Below are 25,546 nucleotides of genomic sequence, written 5' to 3' on the forward strand. Positions count from 1 at the left end.
GGAGTTATTATACTCCATATATAGGCAAAATACTGAGAGGAGATCAAGTTGGAACTTACTGGATAGATTTGCTATCTAACTTCTAGATCGGTTTAGGATTTGATATTGACAGATTATGATGCATATTCCTATATGAAAGTTATAGATAAATGTGTTACCTTTTAATTGACATAAAGTTATTTGGAATTATAGAACTCTGTATATGAGCAAAATACTGAGAGGAGGTGTAACAACCCGACTTTTTAAGCCCAAAACAATGATAAATTTTTTTATTTTTTTGACACACATTGTATCGGTAATCAGCGAACCTGTTCCCTCACATCATCAAGATACAATCCATACATCAACAACAATCAACATTTCATTTAAAAGTGAATCTTACATAAACACATAATATTATGTTTGCATGATTAGAAGTTCATATTAAAAATATGCATACATAGACACGAGTTTGCATTCCTATCCTACTAATAGTCATCACGACTTTAAACAAAATGATCTAATAAAAGTTATATGTTCAGTACATTGATTCATACAAAATATATTGTGATTTACAATGCAACTACATGATTCCTTGCAAAAGTAGGTTCCCGTCTATTGGGTTTTCTAGGCACCTCGTTGGTGTGACGTCCCTGTTGCAGTACAAAACATTTAAGAGAAATGCAATTACTTAATAATAATAATGATAATTAAATGGTCTGGCAGTTTAATGAAGCATTAACATCATCGCATGATTGAAGTATGACATTTGTAGTTTCTTCATGTACTTGATATAAACAACTTGTAGTACGTATAGATGCACCAATTCTTATAATCAACCATAATCTTAAACCCGGCTATCCTCTTAAGACATCATTTGTTGAGGTTAACTGTTCACTCACCCCCATCATCCACTTCGGATGCCATCAACCAAAGTTAATCAATCATTGTCCCAGTCATCCATTCGGATGCCATTAGCCGAGGCTCATCAATCATTTGTCCCGATCATCCATTCGGATGCCATTAGCCGAGGCTAATCATTCATTTTTCCTCGTTTGTCCCAGTCGTGTGACGTCCCTGTTGCAGTACAAAACATTTAAGAGAAATGCAATTACTTAATAATAATAATGATAATTAAATGGTCTGGCAGTTTAATGAAGCATTAACATTATCCCATGATTGAAGTATGACATTTGTAGTTTCTTCATGTACTTGATATAAACAACTTGTAGTACGTATAGATGCACCAATTCTTACAATCAACCATAATCTTAAACCTGGCTATCCTCTTAAGACATCATTTGCTGAGGTTAACCGTTCACTCACCCCCATCATCCACTTCGGATGCCATCAACCAAAGTTAATCAATCATTGTCCCAGTCATCTATTCGGATGCCATTAGCCGAGGCTCATCAATCATTTGTCCCGGTCATCCATTCGGATGCCATTAGCCGAGGCTAATCATTCATTTTTCCTCGTTTGTCCCGGTCATCCATTTGGATGCTATTAGCCGAAGCTAATCATTCATTTGTCAACATTTAAGCATTTGGCAATCTGATATCTATTCTAACACAATATGGTAACATTCATAATAAAGTATTTCATTATTTAACGTATGAAAAAGGAAAGTGAGAGTCACCTACCTGCTCCACAAGTGGGTTGTTCTTGTCTTGACGATGGTCCAATCCCGACCGCACCACCTAAGAAATTAATGGTCACAAATCATTACATTTGTATCTTTGAATCACATTCATCACCATACTTATTTCAAGAGTTCATATGTTCACATTTAAGTGTTCCACATTTTACACCATCATACCATTAAATTGTTACTAGCGTTTAAGTCATTCTGCCTAAGAGGTCTATTGTAGAAATCGACAACGAAAACTGGTTCACTGTAGGCTACCAATTTGGCAGTGAAAACTATTTCGCTATTGGCGCCATAATTTTGACAGCAAAAACTAGTTCACTGCAACCAACATGTTTTGCGGCAACGAATACTACGCTGCAGACAACTCAATTTCGGCAACGAGTCACAAATTTGCTGTAAACAATACAGCTTTGGTTGCGAATCACAATTTTGCTGTAGAACACACAATTCGGCAATGAATACTAATTCATTGCAGGCAACTCAATTTTGGCAACGAATCACAAATTCTCTGTAGAATGCCCAATTCAGAAGTGAATGTTAATTCGCTGTAGAATTCCCAATTCAGCAGCGAATGCTAATTCGCTGCAGACAACTCAGTTTCAGCAGGGGATCACAGATTTGCTGTAGACAACTCAACTTCGGTAGCGAATCTCACATTCGCTAAAGAACACGCAATTCAGCAGCGAATGCTACTTTGCTATAGCCAACTCAATTTCGACAGCGAATCACAATTTCGCTGTAGGACACACAATTCGGTAGCGAATGCTAATTCACTGCAGACAACTCAGTTTTGGTAGCAAATCACAAATTCGCTGCAGACAACTCAACTTCAGCAATGACTCCCAAATTCGCTGCAAAACACACATTTCGTAGCGAATGCTAATTCGCTACAGATAACTCAGTTTAAACAGTGAATCACATATTCGCTGCAGACAACTCAACTTTGACAGTGCATCATAAATTTGCTACAGAACACGAAATTCGACAGTGAATGCTAATTTGCTGCAGACAACTCAGTTTTGGCAGTGAATCATAATTTCACTGCAGAATACACAATTTAGTAGCGAATGCTAATTCACTGCAGACAACTCACTTTTGGCAGCGAATCATAATTTCGCTGTAGACAACTCAACTTTAGCAGCAAATCACAAATTTGCTGCAGAACACGCCATTCAACAGCGAATGCTAACTCGCTGTAGACAACATAGTTTCGGCAGCGAATCACAATTTCTATCCCGGTCATCCATTTGGATGCCATTAGCCGAAGCTAATCATTCATTTATCCTCGTCATCCATTCAGATGCCATTAGCCGAAGCTACTCAATCGTTTGTCCCAGTCATCCCTTCGAATGCCATTAGCCGAAGCTAATTAACAATTTGCCAACATTTAAGCATTTGGCAATCTGATATCTGAATTAACACAATACGGTAACATTAATGATAAAGAATTTCATTATTCAATATTATTAAAAAAGGAAGGTGAAAGTCACCTCTGTGCAATAAATGCTCTATTCCAGCTCCCTTACTGCTGTTATTGCACCATGCTTGTGGTCCCTTTTGCAAATCATAGGTTTATCTCATTAATTTTCCTTACTCAATGATATGTTTTATAATAACTATATCAACAACCAATAAGTCTTTCTTTCAGTCATTTTTAAATATTTTATGATTTTTTCTCATTACACCCATTAATATTATCGTTCTTTGTCTAACCATAGTTATCATTCCTTTATTTATATTTAAACTGTTACTGTTTAAATCTCGAACAGTTACTGTCCAACTATTACTGTCTAGACATTGGACTATTATTGTGCAACCGTTATTATGTTGACATTGAATTGTTACTGTCCGGCCTCTCTTTAGATTTTTAGCAATATCTAGAGTTATAGACCTTCGTTTCAAGCTAGATTGGTCTTGTTGGAAAGCCAAGACACGATGCTACAAGTTCTCTGAAGGAAGGAGGACCCAGTCCTACCTCTAAGATAGTCAAAATTACTCATCAAGAAACATTGGAATGTTATTGTCCAACCGTTACTGTCTTGACATTGAACTAGTACTATCCAACCTCTCCTTAGATATTTAACTATATCTAGAGTTATAGAACTCCGTTTCAAACGAGATTGGTCTTGTTGGAAAGCTAATACACGAGGCTACAAGTTCTCTAAAAGAAGGAGGACCCATTTCTGCCTCTAAGATAGTCAAAATTGCTCATCAACTAATCAGTCCTGTTGCCTTACAAAGTTAGTCATGACCCAGTCTCAGTTGGTGACCCATAACTGGAGTTATAAAGATCCAAATTAAGCAAGACCAATTTTTTTAGTTAGCTAACATCCAAAACTACAATTACTATGAAGGAACCTTATCCTAATTTCCTCATCCTCTTACTCAAATTCTCTCAAAAATTCAGGAGATGAATTTATCTAGATTCATTAACCTTTTCATTTACACATAACATCCACAATTTAACTTTTTCTCTTTTATCTCAACCCCTAGCCATATTATATACCATATAAGAGTGTCAAAAATATTTTTTAAGAGCCAATTTATCTTATTTATTTCAATCTTTCCTCTTTAACATCAAAAATAAAACATTCTTATCGACTTTACAAACTTTTTCGAACAATATTCTTCTAAACACAATCCTTGATATTTCAACATGCATTTCTTTTTCTCATTTTGACACAATTAAACGCACATCATCAAGCTAAATATGTCAAATTAAACATCCCCTCCCTTTTATGTATAATTGTCCGAAAGCATGGCCTTAAGGAACCAAGAGTTCTCTCATTCTTTTCATGCTAATTTCATTCAATTCACACACACATCCACATAAAGAAAACAACCTAAATAACAATCAATACAGTGTTATAATGGATTATTATGAATATAACATATCCAAGTATCAACTTCATCAAATGGTGAAATTTCCAGAAACATGAGTTTAACCGAACTAACCTCAAACTTGCAGATCTATTGTGCAAGAAGCACAACTTCTATACCGAGTGTTTGTTTTTTATCTCCACCATTCAGAATCTAGACAGCATCAAGAATAACAACATATCCAAATTATATCTCGATCCAATAGTAGCTGGAGGAGAAAACAATCAGCAACAAAGATTGTCTAGAAGTGTATTTTCCCATAAATCCTCCTCCTGTGATATCTCTCGAATGGGGACTGATATAGAAGATCCCTCCAGCGACAATATACACGACATGTGGGAGAACAACATAACTAAATATAGTTCTGATCCAACAGTGGAAAATAGAGTTATAGCTGTCGGATTTTTTGCCATCAATATGTCTTCTCTTCAGCCTCTCTCTTGCTCTTACAAGTCACTCCAAGAGAGTAAATAGAATGATATTTATAGTGCTATCATCTTGTTAATTGCATATTTATCCTCACCCCTTTTTATCATTTGTACATAAACTCCTAACCTTTTATTATTTGAATGTTAACCTCTCTTGGTCTTACGTATTTATTTTGTCTCCACAAATGTTTTTCTTTTCAACAATTTAGTACTATATTCACTTTTTATTTCATTAATTTCACTATTTTTATCTTGATTTAAGTTTTTTTAATTTAATTTAACACATTTTACTATTGGTTTAATTTCTCATATTTTAATAATCAAGAAAAATTATAACCGGGGGTTTACATTAATAACATAATTTTTCTCTAAAAATATTTTTTAAAACTATATGAGAAAAAAATAGACTATAAAAAAATCAAGCTCAATTAAAAAAAAAATGACAACTCACCAAAACTCGTAAACAAGAGTAACTTGGGTTACCTTGGCAAACCCATAAATCACGTTAACCTTATATAAAGGTAAAATAAAAGGAAGCAAATTACAAAGCTAAATTCTCAACAATCTCAATTTTAAAAGATGAAAAGACAAAAAAAAAATCATATCAATTTTTATTTTTTAAAAAAGAAAGCAAAACACTGTGGATTATTAAAATAATTTGTGAACAATGGTTTTCCCATATCCTTTGTTTTTTGTTACTTTATAAAGTGTAATAAAATAATTTTTCTCTAAAACTTTCTTTTTAAAAAATATACAAGAAATTTTTTTTTATAAAAAAGGCAAGATTAATTAAAAAAAACCCACGAAATCCATAAAAAAATACCCCATGAAACTTGTAAATCAGTGCAACTCGACTTACTTTGATAAACCCGCAAAATCATGCTAGCCTTATAGAAAAAATAAAATAAAATGAAATAAATTATTAAACTAAATTTTTAACTATTTCAATATTAAAAGATAAAATTTATAAAAAAATATACTTAAAAAAAATCATAACAAAAATAACACTTTAATAAAATAAATTCCAATTACTTTCCGCACATGTTTAAGCTCTTATTTTAATTAATGGTACTGGTTGCCTAATGGCGTTCACTTCCTTCATGGTTTCCCATCACCTCTTTACCTGGAAGATTCAATTTCTTGACCACATAAAATCTGACAGATATGCAGAATAATAATTTTGGATTATAAAACGTGAGGGCAATTTTCTTTCTTATTTTCTTTTTGCCGGGCAAAAAGTTGAAGTCGAAAATTGGAGAGGGGCAGTAACAGTAGAATGAAAAGAGAGAAAAATATGGATTTTCCATTAATTTTCTTCCTCCTAACACTTTTTATCTCCATACTTTGTTAGTTCAAGAGAAAAGAAAAGGAAAAACATGTCATTTGCTTGGGTTTAATTATTGAAAAATTTGCACAGTACGCTTATTCCATGAGATGCATTTAGCAGTCCCACTGACAGAGGCATATCGTAAAGTCACACTTTGCAACGGATCCAGGATGACCGGCTCCGCCTTGGCACATTTCGCGACACAATTCAGGATAACATATTCTAGTTCTTACATCTTTTTGCTTGGACGTCTTGAACCATCACTTCAGTGCAACTGCAAAAGCAAAATATAACTATTCATTACTTTCCTTTTCACTATTTTTTAAATATAAACTATGTTGAACAATAAAAAATAAAATACTACATTTCAAAATATAAATAAAGTACTATTTTTCAATGTCAATTGAGATAAAGTAAAACAAACATACCGGAGAAAACAAGTACGATGACGAAGAACAAGTTGAAGGTGAGCTTAGTCATCCCGTTATGAAGATCTAATGACAAATTAATTACATCTACACAAAAATTAAGAATTATTTATAAAATAAATATCAAGTTGATGTGGGTGGTATTTGTACTGCGAAAGGTTCACAAAGTTAACCTTTTTAACATATCATTGATTGATTTTATTTCATTCGTAATATGCTATTAAGGAAAGCTTATATTTTGTTTTTTTTTTTTTTATGGGTTCTTTATATAGCAAGTACTTTATTATTTGAGAACTATATCAAAATTAGGTAAGTTATAAAAAGTTCATTTTAAGACATGAAATGTATGACTAAAATATAAATATTGTTATATTTATATATTAGTTCCATGTCCCCACAATGTCACTATACTGTAAAAATAAAATTAACAAAATACATATTTTATCCTTTATGAATATTCAAGAATATTTAAAGAAAGTTTGTATTTTGTTTCTATTTCTGGGTCCTTTATATAGCAAGGACATTATTATTTTTTAAATCCTTTTGATTTTTATGGTCTTCTAATATCCTTAGATAAATTTTTTTTTCAATATAACTCTAGTTTATATATATATATAGGCGCGCGCGCTTTTTATATCAAAATTATGTAACTTATAAAAAACTAGGTACATTTTTTTTTTTTTTACTTCTTATATGCATAGTAAAATCCTTTTTATTTCATCAATTATATTATTCTTATTCATACGCCCTAACCTCTCCATAGGAGTTTTGGGGCCGAAGTTAAAACATCGGCCAAGGTTATTTAATTCACTTTAACCAGGTCATCCACCTTGGATGCTTTTAGTTGTAGCTAATCACAATATTCAAACTCAGTCATCCGTTTCGAATGCTATTAGTTGAAGCTAACCACAATATCTAACTCGATCATCTCTTATGGATGTCATTGTTGCGATGTCGCGGTCGCACAAATTAATTACCCTAACTTCAAACACAACACACAAGATAGTATAGAGCAAGCAAGGGGTCGATCCCATGAGGAAGGTTCAAGTCAGATTTTTATGCTAGATGATATGCAATTTGGGGGGGGGGTTGGACATTATCTAGGCTCAAGCAAAAGAAAATAGAAAACTATCAAACAAAATTTAATAAAATCAGGAAATTATCAAGAGAACAAACCTTGGTCGCAAGTACACATCCACCTATAGAAATCAGAACTGATCATGGAAATAAAACATCAATTTATATTTTGAATATTTATCTCTTCTTAACATTGGTTATTTAACGGATCCGCCGTATAACTAACCCTAACCATCAAACAACCACAATGTTCGCACTAGTAATTTAATTCAATGGCAGCCTTAAGAATTAGATAAGTTTATTAATCAAGAAAACATAATTGTTCGCAGTCTATGTTTGATTTGATTGAATGTTCTCCCTAAGATTAATAACATAGATCCGCCATAATTATTAAACTCAGTTGCTTCACAAGTTCATATACCACAACTCCGATTCTGATATCAAACTTAGCAACAAATTGTCTACAATAAAAACTTAGAGTCCGCTCTAGAAATTAAAATAAGCAATCATAGGAAAAGTAAGCATAGGAGAACAAACATATTCATCATATAAACAAAAAAGAAAAGGTAAAATAAATCTCACAGTTATTAAAATCCAAAGGTTTTCGTGTCTTTGCAACCAAGAAAACGAGTTTAGCCTTACATGTTTGTTGAATAACTAATAAAAAAGGAGGAATGCATGATTTCAGGTTTCTTAGAGTGGGGGGGGCATTTTTCTTCTCTTGGGTGGTTGCCCCCCTTCTCTTCTCTCATTCTTTTTATATCCTATGAAACCCTAGTCTCTATTCTACAAAATAGTCCTCTCTTAAGTAGCCTGTTTACATTTAAGTACTTTAATAACTATTTTCCTAAAAAAGAAGAAATAGTCTTGCATGAAATCTTCAACCTTTGACTTAGAGGAGCTAAATTGCTGAAATAAAAACTTGGATATCGGTTTAGATGCTCCGGAATGTAATTTGGACTCGAAACCTGTTTGCTGGCAGAATTCAGTTGTCATCTTTGAAAAATCATATCTCCCTTATATGACATCATTTTTGGCTAAAATTTGGAGCGTTTATAGGCCATTGAGTCAGGAATCCAAAACAATTAAGTTTGCATCAATTGGACTTCTGTAGTTCCAGATATTTAAGTCGGAATGATCAAAGGTCAACACTGGCAGATTGCGAGATTTGACTTTGAAAGCTGCAATTTCCATGCTCTTCCTTATTTTATTGTATTGCCTTAGATGTCCAAAAAGGTATGGATGTTAGCTTTTTAATGCCACTGGAATCACTGCATTTTGACCTTTAGAGCTCACGCTCTGCACAAAATATCGATTGAAGGTCAAATATGCCAATTACCTCTAAGTTACTTCTTTTTGCATCTTTCATCCAAAAGTGTCTTCAAAACATAAAACAAAGAATATCAAGGCATTTTATATATAAAAAATATGCAAAACACTACTTAAATGTCGGTGAAACTATCGAATAATATGGTTGCATCAGTTATTAACTGAAGCCAATCATCATAATCAACTCGGCTATCCATTTAGAATGTCATTAGTCGAAGCTAACCATCATATTCAACCCAACCATCCATTAGTCGGTCATCCATCTAGGATGTCATTAGCCGAAGCTAATCATCATACTTTGTAAAATCTCGAGAATTTTTTAAAAATGAAATAAAAATAAATAAATATAATAATGGAGAAATTAGATCAGAAAAATATAAAAGACATAAGGACTATGACTCCAATTGTAAAGAAAAGAAAAGGGGGCCAATGTGTAAGTAGAAAAAATAGGGCTATAAATACCCCACCATCTCTTCCTCTTGCGCAGCCGACTGAATACTATAGAAAAAAAGGGGAGAGAAAGTACATTTTGTTCTTTATCAAAAGAGAGGGAAAAACATCAAATCTCATATACAAACCTAAGACCCTTTAAGTAGAGAGGTTACCAATTAACAAGGAGAACAAGTGAAGAAATTTGAAGGAAAAGAGGGAAGAGGGCCAGCAACATGCAAGATAGGAGAGGCAAAAAATCTTCAACTAAATTGAAGTCAAATTTTGAAATTTCTCAAGGTATGGACACTAGACTTAATTGTGTAGTACAAATTAACAATTAATTGAGAACCAGACTCTAATTTCAGATTTTATAAATTAGGGTTCTTGAAGGAAGATTTGGGGGAAATGTAGAAATTGTTAGAATGAGATTAGTTAAGCTAACATGAGATGATCTGAACATAAAAAAAAAGTTCATTGACCCAAAGGCTTGAGTGGTCGGCCATGTGAGGATGGAATGGGGGAGGAAAGGAATTTTGAAATTTAGGTTGATGAACACTTATAATATGCGTAGGATATTGACAATGATGGAATGAAGTAAGAAAAAAATTAGTTAGGAAGAAAAAGGGGATCCTTAGTCCCCTTAGATAAAGCTCAACTAAGAGCCAAATTGAAGGAAAGAGAAGAAGTGAGGCTGGCGGAAAACACACTTAGGAATCACCAACAAAATCTAGACAAATTCATCACCCTATTCTAGGGGGTATTCAGGTCTTAGAATGACAACATTTGGGAAACATTCCTCATAGAAATTGTAGCTTGAAGTGTTAGATTCCCAACAAATTTGACCTCGCTTGATTTAGAGCTCTAAGGCTCCAGATATAGGTAACTATGTGAGGAAAGGTCGAATTGCCACCCCTGTCGGCAGATTTAGCGAGAATTGATAGAATGAGGAATTTTAGCTGCGATAGGGACATAAACTGGTTTCCTCCTCACCAAAATTTTTTTAACACCATATCTTTACACCGAAAGGGGATAGACCACATTTGAAATATATGCATAATGATTTAAGTTAATGAAACATAAAGAGTAAATGTTTGTGTTGCCTTGCTATTTACGAAATGACAATTGAACATGAACTAATGTGGTGTACTTGTGAATTTAGGAGAACTGCGGGGAGAGCACAACAACAATCAGGGAGCGCAAACCGAGCATTGATGGAAGGTGGGTGTTTCACACCTGAACTCTCCTTAGTTAAGATTGAAATTAGTATTCTATGTTATTTTGGAATTTAACACTTGCGAATAAAGTTAAAGGGAGCAAAGACATGATGAAACAAATGTGGATTGAATTTTGATTTTAGTTGTGGACTTATGGACTCTGATTTGGAATAATGAACTAGAATGATGAATCCAAAACAACTTTCTCTTAACTTGATTAGTCGATCCAGAATATAGGTGGCTAATGATGTTAGTAAGATTTGCTAACATCAGTATGATCTTGATGGAAAAATAATGAATGCTGGACTTGATTAACTATTCGGGTTAGGAATAACTAATGATACCAACAAATGATGTTGGTATCGACAAACCTAGGATAATTTGATTAGCTTCACGAGAACTAAGCCAATATTTAAAAAACACCCAAAAAAATATTTTGCTTTATTTTAATATTCGGGATTATGAATTTATACATAAAATGTATTCCTGATATTAAAAAGGTAGTTTTTTAATTTGACGTTAGCACGGTTAGATTTTCACCCGATAAGATAAGGACCTCCTTACCGAGGAGAACTTTTCTTAAACCATAGACAAACCAAAAATTAGAAAACACGACAAGACCTTAGTTTTTATTAGACAATAAAACAATGCAACTTACCTTAGGTAGGGCGTATTTAGGGTGCTAATACCTTCCTTTTACGCAACCAGTATCCGTACCTGATCTTTGAGACTAGTTAGGGTTCCTAGTGACCAAAATACTAAGTGGCGACTCCCATTCCATTTTTTCCATTGATAAAAGACAAGAATTCCTTGTCTCCCCACATTTACCAGAATTATATCCATACATGAGGGTGGACGATCGCCGCGACGCCGCACATGTGCGACAAAATGGCGACTCCACTGGGGACCTTGTGACTAAGCTTTGTTTTTGTCAAATTATTGTGTTTTATTGTTTGGTTTGTGTCATTGTTAATATGTATTTCCTCATTTGCTCATACACTTTAATTTTATACATATTTGTTTGCATTATAAAATTGCTTCATGCATCATTCACATTTTAATGGAATTTATGCCGAAAAACATTAAGTTAGGTGAGGGACTAGCAGCTTACCTTAAGAATTTTAGTAAAGGTTTAAGTTTGTGTAAACCTCAACTTTTCACTGAGAGCTTAGATTGGTAATGATTGGTGCACATGCCATCCCATTACCTGCTGAGCTCCTATATTCCCTTCACAAGGGTGATCACTAGGACAACAAGATATCCTTTTGAGACCAGGTATAAAGCCACCTATCCTGTAATGGCCCAAAACCTATCACTAGAGTATGAACTCCCTAATATGCATGTATATACATTTGCATCCATATGCATACATCCATTCATTTGTAAATAACATACATACATACAATAGGTTGAAATATAGGTTCCCAACAAGTCTACAACACCTGACTTCGAGCGAGAAACATGGAAAACGAAGAACGCGCTCACCGTGATAAGTGTAACTCGCCTTACTAGCTTACTTGAACAAACATTGAGAAATGCCTCTGGTAAAGGTCCTTCTAATCAACCGATCACCTTTAATCATACTTCAACAATAGCTCAACCATAAGAAATTAGAGGCAAACATGGTCAAGAGCCTTAACACAATCCAATATTTATGCAAAAGCTTTTGTAGGAAGGTTGACCGAAGGGGAAATGCACCACCGTTACAGAATGGAGCTTGCTCTGCTAAAAAATAACTACCTCTGTTCGATCATGCTTGCAAAACTTCTTGATTTTTTGTTTCAACCTGTTTCAATTTTTATTGGTAATTTGGCTCAAAATTCCACAAGACTTTCCCTATCAAATGAATCTTTATTGTTAATAAGATCATGTGCTTATAACATGCCTTCATTTTTGTTGTTGTTTTATGCAAATAACATATTGAACATAACCTTTAAGCATGAAACCATTGCGACAAGAATCTTTGGGTGTGTTTGAGATGAGGAAAGGCCATTTTTTATAATTCTTTGATGAGGCTAAAATATATCATTTGTAGTCCCCTTTTGAGGCTAACGCTTTCCTTTGAGATAAATAACCTTGGCTAGGATCACACCCCACACTGAGGGTAACATCCCCGATTCCGGGATAAAACGACAATCTCATGTCAATCAAAAAATAGAGTAATTAATTTTTTTTTGTACATAAATATTCATGGTCTTTGTATTAAAATCTACCAGAATTTTGACAGAGTCCCCCTTATACCGGAAGGTCCCAAGTTATTGACATGGAATCTGTTTACACTTCTAATAGCTCACATCTCATAACTTAATTCCCAACCCAATCATCCTGGGTTTCAATTCCACACTTATAATCACACCTATCAACCACAATATTTATAATATGCATTATATAACAAAATATCATTATGGATGGATAAAAATAAATAAATATAAATACATAGACATGAAATATGGTTATATGAACTACAGGGTTAAATTCATTCAATCAAGTTTAAACATCAATTATACAAATTAAGTTATACAAACATTTTCATGTTTACAAAATACAAGGATATACTCCCTAGAACCTAGATTACAAGAAGGGAACATAAGCTAGGATCTACTCCTATCATGCATGCGATGATCATGAAACAAAATACATATTACTGAAAGGTGTATATTACAATAAATATAACAACACGAATATCTAACAATTTCAACAGGGTAACATGCATTCATATTTCATTCGCTTCTCCCGTTTAGTTTTTATGAAAATCTCTTCTCTATTCAACTATTAATAACCGTTCCCCCTACCATTATCAACCTTCATTCTAGACTTTATAAGATCAAACATGATTATTTTTGCTTATCACATTACCAATACCAATTTCACTGGTATCTTCATCATCACCTCATAGGAGTTGATGCAAGGTGATCCCTTACCCGGGATCCTATCATACACTAAATGTATGATAGCCAATACATGGTGATCCCTTTGTTGTAACCCATTTTTTGGTCCTCGCACAAGAAAAGAGAAAATAAAAAAAATTAAATAAAAAATAAAAAAATAAAAAAATGAAAAAAAATAAAAAATAAAAAATGAAAAAAATAATATATAAAAAAAAAATATAAGTGAAAAAAGGATGCTAGAGCGCCCAAAAAATGGTTAAAAATTGGTTGAGGACGTTCAAAAATACAAATATTGAAATTTGATAGTATATCATTGACTAGTGAGAGCCCTATGGATTAAGGAAATTTTATTTAAGGAAGAAAAGTACAAAATCAAATGTTGATGGACTCTATTAAATTTTATTATAGGTTTAATTGAATTTATGGAGGGTTGATTGCAGAAAAAAAATGTTTTTTTTAAAGTCAAGTTGGGTTTTAATTGGAAGAAATTAAAGTTCAGGAGTCAAATTATAATTTTAGAGAGTTTATTTGGTCAAATTAGGGGCTTAATTACATAAATATTGAAGTTTGATGGCTAATTAAGGACTTAATTGAAGAAATCTAAGACCAAGGATCAAAATGCAAAACGGGCGCAAATTGAAGGATTGACTTGAAATCTGGCGCTTTGGCGCCAGTTTTCATTTAATGAAACGATGCGTTTTAAGCAAAACGACGTCGTTTCAAAAAAAAAAGTAGGACGAAACAGTGTCATTTTAAGGCAGCACTGTTTCTTCTTTTTCTTCCCCTGGAAGTGCAGTAGGGGAAGAGAAGTTTGTCTTCTTCCCCTTGTCTCTTCCTCTCCCCCCACGTGCTCTGCCACCCACCTCATGATGAGATGCCCGAGCAGCCGTGCCCTGCAAGCGACGCCTTCATTGGCCACCTCTGTCGGTGCTGTGGCAGAGAAGGCAACGTGCGCCACATGCATGCAGTGATGGGACAGGGCAGGGTCGACCCTGCTCCCCCTGCCCCTATAAATTCCACTCGAACGCAGAAGAGAAGGGGAGAAAAAAGAGAGAAAAAGAATGGTAGAAAACAGGGAGGGAAACCGAGAGAGAGAAACCAACAGTGTTGAGAGAGAAGGAACCAAAATAATAGAAACTGAAATCCAGGGATATCGACAGACAAACTGAGAGAGGCAGATGGAGAAAAGGAAGAAAAAGGGACAGAAAGAGTGAATTGGAGTGGCCTGGTGTCCCTACGTTGTGGAGAAGAAGAACCGCCGCTATCATCGGGCTTCTTAGTAACTACCACCACAGCGCCACCGAGAACAGTCACCAGCACCACCGTTAGCTCAGCTATCCGAGATCATCGCCTCAGGTAAATTCCCTCCCCCCTAGCCGTCGATCATTAGTCATCTTCTTGCTTGCAGAACGTGCACTGTGCACGTTTTGCATGCAAGAAGAAATAATTAGCCGGTTAATGTGCATGCGCACAGTAACCAACTAATTAATTAACTAGTTACTGTGCTTATGCACAGTAACGTGCACGTTCTGCAAGCAAGAAGAAATAATTAGCCGGTTAATGTGCATGCGCACAATAACCAACTAATTAATTAACTAGTTACTGTGCTTATGCACAGTAACCAGTAATGGTTTTTTTTTTCTTCGATGGGCTGGAACATCAACCCAGCCCCATTTTGCTTTGAGCTGGAACATCAGCCCAGCCCACGCGTCTGGGCTGAGTCCAGCCCTGTTTTATGGAGGTTGGAACATCATCCCTGCCCATGCGGCTAGGCTGAGTCCAGCCTTGTGGCTGGGCTAATATAGGCCTAGCCTAGTCCATTATTTTTTTTCTCCTTTTTTTGTTTTGTGTGTTTTTTTTATTATCTATATATATATTTTTGAAAATTGTGATTTTCCCACAGATTTTTCTACGTCATTTTGACTAATATTGGTCTGTATTTTTATATCATAAAAATACAAATCCGGTATTAAAAAATACCCGGTTTTCAAAAGAAAACTTTTGTTTTCATGCATATGGCCAAGTCTCTCAAAGCTAAAAACTCATATTGTATTTTTTTATACAACAAAGAAAACTTCAAAAAAAATATTGTTTTAGCATGCATTTTGGCTTTAATAACCATTTTGGCCAATATTTCCAAAAAAAATCAAAAAATATTTTATTTTGTTTTAATATCTGGGATTACGAATTTATAGGTAAAACATATTCCTGATATTAAAAAGATAATTCTGCTATAGACATTAGACTGGTTAGGTTTTTCCCCCATAAGATAAGAACCTCCTTACTGAGGAGGGATTTTCTTGAACCATAGATGGACTAACATGACAAGAGCTTAGATTTTTTATCAGACAATAAAACAATGCAACTTACCTTAGGTTGGGTGTATTTGGGGTGTTAATACCTTCCCTTTACATAACCAGTCTCCGTACCCAGTCTCTGAGACCATTTAGGGTTCCTAGTGACCAAAATACTAGGTGGTGACTCTCATTCCATTTTTCACTACTAAGAGACAAAGAATTCCTTGTCTAACCATATTTTCTAGAATAGATATATACATACCACACCTGATGATGGGGGGTGTTGAATGATCGCTGCGATGCCACACACTTGCGACACCCCTTACCCGCGATCCTAACATACATTAAATGTATGTTAGCCAATACATGGTGATACCCTTACCTGGGATCCTAACATACACTAAATGTATGCTAGTTCGTACATGGTGATCCCCTTACCTGGGATCCCAACATACACCGTAAATCCCGAGAAAAAAAAATCAGGGTTGAATTAAATTAAAGGAAATAAACTAAACTAAAAAGAAGTGGGGGCAAAACGAATACACTTAAAGAAAATGGAGCCTAAATGCAAATAAGAATAATTATAGAGCATAAGAACTCCTCTTCTCACCAAAAACAAATCTACAGATAACGTAAAGAAAAAAAAGAGGGAGTTTTTATATTCATTTTTACAAATCAAGAGAGAAACACCAAAATTTCAAAAACCCATCCAAGATTAAGGGTTATAGGTAGAATAAACACTGGTGGGAAATGGATTAACAAGAAAAATTGAATAAGAAAAGAAGAGGGGAGGGCTGACTGTCATTAGAAAGAAAATGATGGATCAAAACCTTGATTCGTATCGGGTAAGGTATTCTAAACTTGCTCTTATGAGTCATTTCAAGTCGATTATGAATTGATGCTTGGATGCTAATTTATAATTTGAGTTCTTAGACTTGAATTGAGGAAAAAGTATGAGTTGCTAAATTAAAGAACTTCATGCATTGTATGTAAATGGAAAGGTTGACGAATCTGGACAGTTTTGTCTCTTGACTTTTAGAGAGATTTTAGGTAGGAGGATGAAGGAATTAGGATCAGGTTCCTCATAGAAATTGTAGTTTTGGATGTTGGCTAGCTAATGAAATTGGTCTTGATGAATTTGGAGTTATAGAACTCCAGCTATGGGTCACCAATCGAGACTAGGTCATGATAAACCTTATAAGGTAGTAGGTCTGGTTCGTTGATGAGAAATTTTGACTGTCTTAGAGGCAGAACTAGGTTCTCCTTCCTTCAGAGAATTTGTAGCCTCATGTCTTAGCTTTCCAACAAGACTAATCTTGCTTGAATTGAAGTTCTATAACTCTAGATATAGTTAAAAATATGAGGAGAGGTCGGAGAGTAATAGTTCAATGTTTAGATAGTAACAGTTCAAAAATGAGACAGTAACAAGTTCAATATCTAGATAGTAACAGTTCAAAAATGAGACAGTAACAGTTTAATGTCTAGACAATGACAATTCGGGATTTAAGCAGAAATAGTTCATATACATACATACATACATACATATATATATAGTAGATATTGTCCAGATAGTAGATAAAACTAAAAATTAAAACTCAATACGTGGCGTTGTTATACCTAAGAATGATCTAAAAGATCGGGTCACAGGTTTCTAGCTTATATACTGATTTTATGAAAAGATCAAAGAAATATATATTATAAACAGATTTCTAATGCGAATGAACAAGGCAAGACCAACAATGTCAGGATCCTTGATCAAACACAGAGCATACTTAACGTACATAAAATATAACAAGAATGTAAATAACGAAAATAGAATCTTACTTAAATTTGTAATGTAAATTAATACAGGAGATATTTGATACAGAGGAGAGTGGATATAGGTTACATGTATGAGTTATAAGGAAGAATAAAATTTTCTTAGGGAAAATGATAATCTACTTTCTGAAGAATTAGGAGTCCCCTTTTATAGACGAGTTGACATGGAAGAGGCCAAAATGTCTTGTTAGGAGAGCTTGGAGATTCTGTCAGAACCCATGTGAACCCATGTGGCATTGCTGTGAACCCATGTGGTATTGTCTGCCATGATTGGGTGACGACAAAATGGAAAATGCCCATGTTTTTTGTGGGACTTTCTCTTGTTGTCTTCTTGCCACCGACACTAGTTTTGCTTGTTTGTAGTAGCAGGTAATGTTTGTAAAAGAAAGTCTAAAACAAACAAACTTAAAATAAAAAAGGACTCAAAATAGGTGAGTCGAAAAATATGGCTCTAAATAGATAAGCCTGAGGAAGCTTGGAAAATACACTTTTTTTTATTTTTTTTAATGTCACTTGATAGGTGGTAGGATACAAAAACAATCATCTTCATTATCATCTCCAAGGGAAATGGCGGGAGATATCGATCCAGATGAGCTGGATTGGGACAAGACCATTTATGGGTCTTGGCTTTGTATAATGCTTTGGACTATTTGTAGGTATTCTTCTTCAATTCTAGAAGAGGCAAGGAGAGCTGTCGTTTGAGCCTTTCTGGCTAGAAACTTTGATTGAGGATGATGATCAATGATGAGAGCTGTTTGATATTTTTGTAACCATTCCGTAACAGCTAATTTGGAACTTTTGGATTCAGCTGCAAAAGAATCCCACCATTTGATTTTGAATTTGCGAACAAGAACTGGATGTCCATTTTGTAGATTATAATTATAGAACCATGAACATACCCACGACATAAAAAATTTTGTACAGAAAATGAGCAGGGAAGAGAACTTCCTTTTAGAAGGGGCTGGTTGAAAATTATTTTTGAAATGAAGGTAGCCATTTTTGACCAGAGGATGGTCTTTGAGGTAGTCAACATGACAACCATAGTAGTCCCATCATTGGAGGAACCAGAGGGGAAGGTTTGTAGTATTCATGTCATTATAGAAGTAGAAAAGCCAAGAATGACTATGGTTTGGATTTTGTAGGAGGAAGGCATTGAACCATGTCTGTTGGTAATCCTAGTACGTATAGGAAGTATTGAAGTCCTTGGGGTTTGTACAGAAGGTTATGGGGAAGGAAAGAGGTTGATGTAAAGGTTGCCCTCAGTCTTTAGGGTGAATGATTTTGTGAATGATACATGTAGAGTATGCCGGTTCAGTGTGATCAGAATGAAGTTTGAAGTGTTTGAACTTGACAGAATTAGTAATCTCAAGGATTGCGGCATAATAGGATTGCGATTTGGCTAAATTCCAGGGTTTGTAGTACCAATTTGAAGGAAAAAATTTTGAAGCAGCAATGGAAGGGTTTTCATGATAAAATACTTCTTCCATAGTTAAAATATTTTGAAAAGTAGTTTTGAAAATATATTTGGACTTGGTTTTTGGAAAACTGGTTTGTTGTAAAGAAAGGAGGGGTTTTGAAGTAGAAATACCTCCTTGATGTTTTGAAAGTGGTTTGAAAATACTACCTGTTTGAGATACAGAGTCAACGAAGGTCTGGTGAGACACCTTTTGTAATGCCAGGAGTAATTTTGGTGATTTGGATATAGTGTCAACCCAATGTTGAACTGCGTCTGTTTGTACTTGTTGGGGTTTTGTAGTTTCTTCTTCTTCAATAACTGCCTCATACCAGGATTTGATTGGTTTGGCAGCTAAGATAGCTGAAGACATGAGTTTTGTAGAGGGCTTGGGGCTTTCTGGTTTTGTAGGCTGGGTTTGAGGGGCTTTCCCCTTGTCTTTGGCCTTTGCTTTCGGAGGCATCAAGACCTATTTTAAAGGAATTCTTGGGTTAGGAAATCAGGAATGGAATTTGAATCTCCTTTAATGTAGACAATATCAAAATAAAAAATGCTTAAAATAGCTTGCCATCTGGCAAAAATCTGTTTTGAAGCAAGATTTTGGACATCTTTTTGCAGAACTTCTTTTGTTGATTTGCAGACGACACGTAAAAGAAATTTTTGATTTAGTAAATCACTTTGAAATTTTGTAATACAAAGAACAATTGAAAGGATCTCCTTTTTTATAGTAGAGTAATTTTTTTTGGCAATCATTCCAGTGGGCTGATGTGTATTGAAGGATTTGCTCTTTATCATTTTGAACTTGTTTGAGAATTCTACCATAACCTAGGTCAGAGGCATCAGTCTCAATTATCTTAGGAGCTAACGGGTTAGCTAGATGAAGGAGGGGAATGGTGTTGGACCTGCTTCTTAATCTATTTGACTAGGTTGGTATGGAGGTCGGACCAAGGAATAAGGTTTGTTTTTAACCTGTCATGTAAAGGTTTGGCTAGATGACTAATATTGGGGTAGTAGTCTAGAACATAATTAAGGCTACCTAAAAACCTTTGTAATTGGGTTTTATCGGTGATCTTATCAGGAAATTTGTTTGTAAAGGTAAGAGACCTCTCTATTGGTGTTACAATGCCTTGGCAAATATAATGTCCTAGGAAACGGACACGAGTTTGGAAGAGAGAAATTTTTGTTTTAGAAACAACTAAACCATTTTGTTTTGCAGTATGAAAGAAAATATGTAGATGTTTGAAATGTTGATCAATGGAATGTGAAAAAATAAGCACATCATCAATGTAAACAATGCAGAATTTTGAATGTGCATTGAAAATGTCATTCATGATACGTTGAAATTCAGATGGAGCATTTTTAGTCCAAAGGGCATGACATTCCATTCATATTGACCAAAAGGAACTGTAAAAGCAGTTTTGTATCTATCTTTGGGATCAATCTGGATTTGCCAAAATCCGGATTTCATATCGAACTTAGAAAATATAAATGCAGAGTGCAATTTTTGTAACAAATCTTTTTTGTTGGGGATTGGATATCTGATCCATTTGAGAGCAGAATTTAGAGGTTTGTAATTGATCACAAGTCTTGGTGTGCCTCTTTCGATTTCAGAGTTTTTATTAACATAAAAGGCTGCACATGACCAGGGTGATCGAGACTTTTGGATAAGGCCTTTAGACTCGAGATCGTGGATTTCAAGTCTGCAATGCTGCTCTAAATCAGCATCCATTTGTATGGGTCTTGCTTTTGTGGGTATTAGTTTTTATGAAAAAGTATCTTCATAGGGAAGATCAACGATGTGTTGTTTTCTTTTCCAGAAAGCATTAGGTAAGTCTGAACAAATCTGTTTTTCAATCTTATTTTGGAAATCAACGATTTTCTTTTGTAAATCAGGGTTTTGTATTTGTTTGTTTATACGACAAAAAGAAACATGGTTTTGTAAATCATATAAATGGAATTTTTTTCCATGAATAAGTGCATTGATATGATAGTATGTATGGAGCATGCTTTAATTAAATTCAAATTTCTAGTCTTAGACTTTTCTAAGAATGGGAAAACAAGTTTGATGCTATTATTTTTGGAAGTAATACAATTATGATGTGCTTGGTATGGAGTGATCATGTCAATGAATGGAGTGCCAAGAATGATGGTATGATTAATATCTTTTGTAACAACAAAAAATGTTTTAAGAGAAATGCCTATGTTGAAAACAGAGGCTTAAGTTTTTCCTACAATATGTAATTTTGAATTATTAGCAGTAGAGAGTTTTTCAGAGGTATTTTGTAAAAATCATTTTGGAACCATTCCTTCTTTGATGCAGTTCAAATTTGCACCTGTGTCAAATAAGGCGATGGTGTCAAGTTTGAAATCTTCTGAGAAAATAAGAGTGATTCTAATTAAATATTTTTTGGAAGATATTTGTGTTAATACGTTTAGGAAATCATCTAGAATATGCTCAATATCTGTAAGTGTATGTGGTAATACATGAGATTCAATGGTTTGATCTTCTGTATCAGACTCAATATCAGACTGGTTTTCTATTTTGGACAGAAGATGTTGCAGTATGGCAGAGTCTTTTTGTTGGGCTTGTTTAAGGGATTGAAATTCGGATTTAAGGGTTTTTATCTTAGAATGTAATTCTGAGATGGTAACTGTGGTTTTGGATTTCTTTTTGTTAAGGATCTTTGTAAGGTCATAGGTATTGGTGCTGGTAGAGGGTAATATAGAGTGGTTTGGAGGGTTAGATGATGGAGGGTGCTCTGGTTGGTTGAAGTCTTTCAACAATTTTTCCAAGTAGGTTTTTTAAAGGTGAGGATCATCAAGTCTTTTGATAGCCTCAAGAATGAATTCCTGGTCTTGGGTCAAGACGTTGATTTGTTTGGAATTTGTAGAGGTATCTGAAGTAGCACTGGTAGTTGCTATTTCATCAATTTGAAATTCTTCTTCAGAAGTGTCTGAAGGAGAGTGGTCAGTTTCTGTAGCTTTAATTTAGAGATTTTGTATTTGGAGCTCATGAAGTTTGGTATTGACTTTGCAGAAACGAGATGTATGTCCTTTCTGGTTACATTTGTAACAGGTAATGTTTTTGGGGTCAAATTTTGTTTTGGGTTTTGACTGGAAAGGTCTTTAGGGCTTGGTAAATTTGTAGGGTTTTTTGTATTAAGGTTGATCTGGTTTGGAATAAAACTGTTGTCGGTTTTTATGGGCTGATCGTCTATAAAGAGGTTTGTGGCTCGAATATTTTTTGGGTTGTGAACAGTTTCCACTGCAGGAGGGTTTTTTGTTGGAAAGATCGAACTGGTGACAGAAACTACCAAGTTCTTGTCTGGTATGTTTCATTTCTCACTTTAGATGCTTTTGGAGTTTAAGATCCTGAAAGATCTTAAGACCTTTTTGGGTGAAGCTTACAAGTTCACCATATGTGAGCTGGTCATATGGTATGGTTTTCGTTGTAAAGGTATCTTTGATTTTGTTTCTAACCTTTTCTCCTAAGAGAATGGGCAAGCCTGCAAGGAATTTCTCTTTCCAAAAGGGTTGGTTTGAATCTTCCCTAAGCATGACACGGGCAAGGAAGGTGTTTTTGTACCATTAAAAGTCACTTAGCTTCTTACACCTAAGATTGGAAAGGAGTTCAACATTTTTTTCTTTCAAATGGGAAGGGTCTCCAACAAAATGTAAGGAGATTGTAAGAATAAGGGTTGATACAACGTCTTGGATAGTGTTTCCAGATGGGTCAAAGATGGGTGTTTGGTCTTCATATGTTTGGAAGGAGTTTAGGATATGTAGGTGATCAGTTTCAGTGAGATGGTAATCCCACCATCGTTTTAACTGACTAGAGAAACCAGCAATAAGGAGTTCAACAATAGCTTTGTCTGGGGTTCTTGTTTGGGTTTTGTAGGCATTGGCTGCCATAGTCATTTGTTGGAGGGTGTTGAGGATATTGTATTTGAACATTCCATGTATATTCCACTCATAGAGGGAAAAGGCATTATATTTGTGTTGAGTAAGGATAGTTGGTTCAGTTGTTATGGAAATGTCTGGGGCAATGGATGTTTTGGGAGTTTGCCAGGTCAGTTTGTTTAGGGTAAGAGGTTGGTTTGGTGAAGTTGGAGGAGATGGTTGTTTAAGGTTTGTATAGACAGGTTTCGGTATATTTGTAGTATAGTATGCATTTTGGAAGCTAGTAGAAGGGATATCGGATGTAGATTTTCTTGGAGGGTTTTCGTGATAAGGGATATTGATAATAGAAGGGATTTTAGAAATTCTTCCTTGATCTATTGTACTGGAAGAGGAAGAGGCTTCTAAGAACCTGAAACTTGTAGAGTGACGATGGAAAGATAGTTTGACTTTGCCATCTGTGTATTGGGTAATGTTTTTTATTTAGACATTGGGTGGAGGTGGTTGAGGCATTTCTGGTGGTGCTGCACCTTCAAGGATCCAATCTTTTGGAAGGGATATGTTTTTCCATTGGATGGCTTTTGGAACAATAGTGTTTGAGTGGGGTAAATATGTTTGTAGGAGGAGTGTTTCTCCTTTTTTAGATTGGAATTTGTGTTTGCTAGCAAAGGCTGAGAACATGGCTTTGTAATGAATTTTGAATATAAGAGCAACAATGATAGATCCTTCTAGCATGTCATAATTATGGGTCTTTATTTGTAGTAGCATATTCTGCAAAATATTTTTGTCTTTGAGAGATATGGTTATGTTTGGATAATAGTCAAAAGATATTAGGCCACTGCAAAGGCTAGACTCAATAGAACTAAGAAGAGAGTCTTGGAAGTTTTGAAATCTAGCATCCTAGAGTACAATTAGGATGGAGGTGTTTAGACCTGCTTTTGTAAGGGGTTTTATCCCGACTTGGACAAGGCCAACATGAATATATTTGTAGTTTCTGGCTAGATGTTTTTGTAAGGACTTTTAAGAGAGGAGTTGGATGGTTTCAAAAGGTTTTGTAAGCTGAATGTCTTATTCCTTATTTTTTTATAGTAAAATCTGTTTTGAAAATATGATATTTAGATTTTTGATAAATTTGAGTTTGAGAAATTTTTGGGATTTTCCAATCATCAATGTTTTTTGTAAAATCTTTAATAGTTATTTCTTCACTTTGTACAATTCTTTTACTTTCAGAAGATTCAAAGGTAAAGGAAGTTGAAATAGAAGTAGTCTTGTGGAAAACAGAATCCATGCAAAAGAAAGATAAACTAGGAAATAGGCTGCAAATTATATGGATTTATTGCCCTTAAAACTCAAACAGGACTTACACCATTCAGTTGCATTCACCTATTATCTAATGGTCTCTATTCTTTTGGAGAAAACTGTCTTCTATGATACTAATCCTACCCAGATCCCAATAGGCTCTGATACCATATATATATATATATATATATATATATATAAGGAATGATAACTGTGGTTGGACAAAGAATGACAATATTAATAGGTGAAATAAGAAAAACCCTAAAATATTAAGAAAATGACTGAAAGAAAGACTTATTGGTTGTTGATATGTTTATAATAAAACATATTCTTGAGTGAGGAAAATTTATGAGATAAACCTGTGAATTGCAGGAGGGACCACAGGCGTGGTGTGTTACGATGTCGCGGTTGCACAAATTAATTACCCTAGCTTCAAACACAACACACAAGATAATATAGAGTAAGCAAGGGGTTGATCCCACGAGGAAGGTTCAAGTCAAATTTTTATGCTAGATGATATGCAATTTGGAGGGGGTTTGGACGCTATCTAGACTAAAGAAAAATAAAACAGAAAACTATCAAACGAAATTTAATAAAATCAGAAAATTATCAAGACAACAAACCTTGGTCGCAAACACACATCCACCTATAGAAATCAGAACTGATCATGGAAACGAAACATCAATTTATATTTTGAATATTTATCTCTTCTTAACATTGGTTAGTTAACAGATCCACCGTATAACTAACCCTAACCATCAAACAACCACAGTGTCCGCACTAGTAATTTAATTCAATGGCAGCCTTAAGAACTAGATAAGTTTATTAATCAATAAAACATAATTGTTCGCAGTCTATGTTTGATTGATTGAATGTTCTCCCTAAGATTAATAATGTAGATCCACCACAATTATTAAACTCAATTGCTTCACAAGTTCATATACCATAACTCCGGTTTTGATATCAAACTTAGCAATAGATTGTTTATAATAAAAACTTAGAGTCCGCTCTAGAAATTAAAATAAACAATCATAGGAAAAATAAGCATAAGAGAACAAACATATTCATCATATAAACTAAAAAGAAAAGGTAAAATAAATCTCACAGTTCTTAAAATCCGAAGGTTTCCCTGTCCTTGCAACCAAGAAA

This window comes from Populus alba, chromosome 8, assembly GCF_005239225.2.
Source record: "Populus alba chromosome 8, ASM523922v2, whole genome shotgun sequence".
NCBI classification, from domain to species: Eukaryota; Viridiplantae; Streptophyta; class Magnoliopsida; order Malpighiales; family Salicaceae; genus Populus; species Populus alba.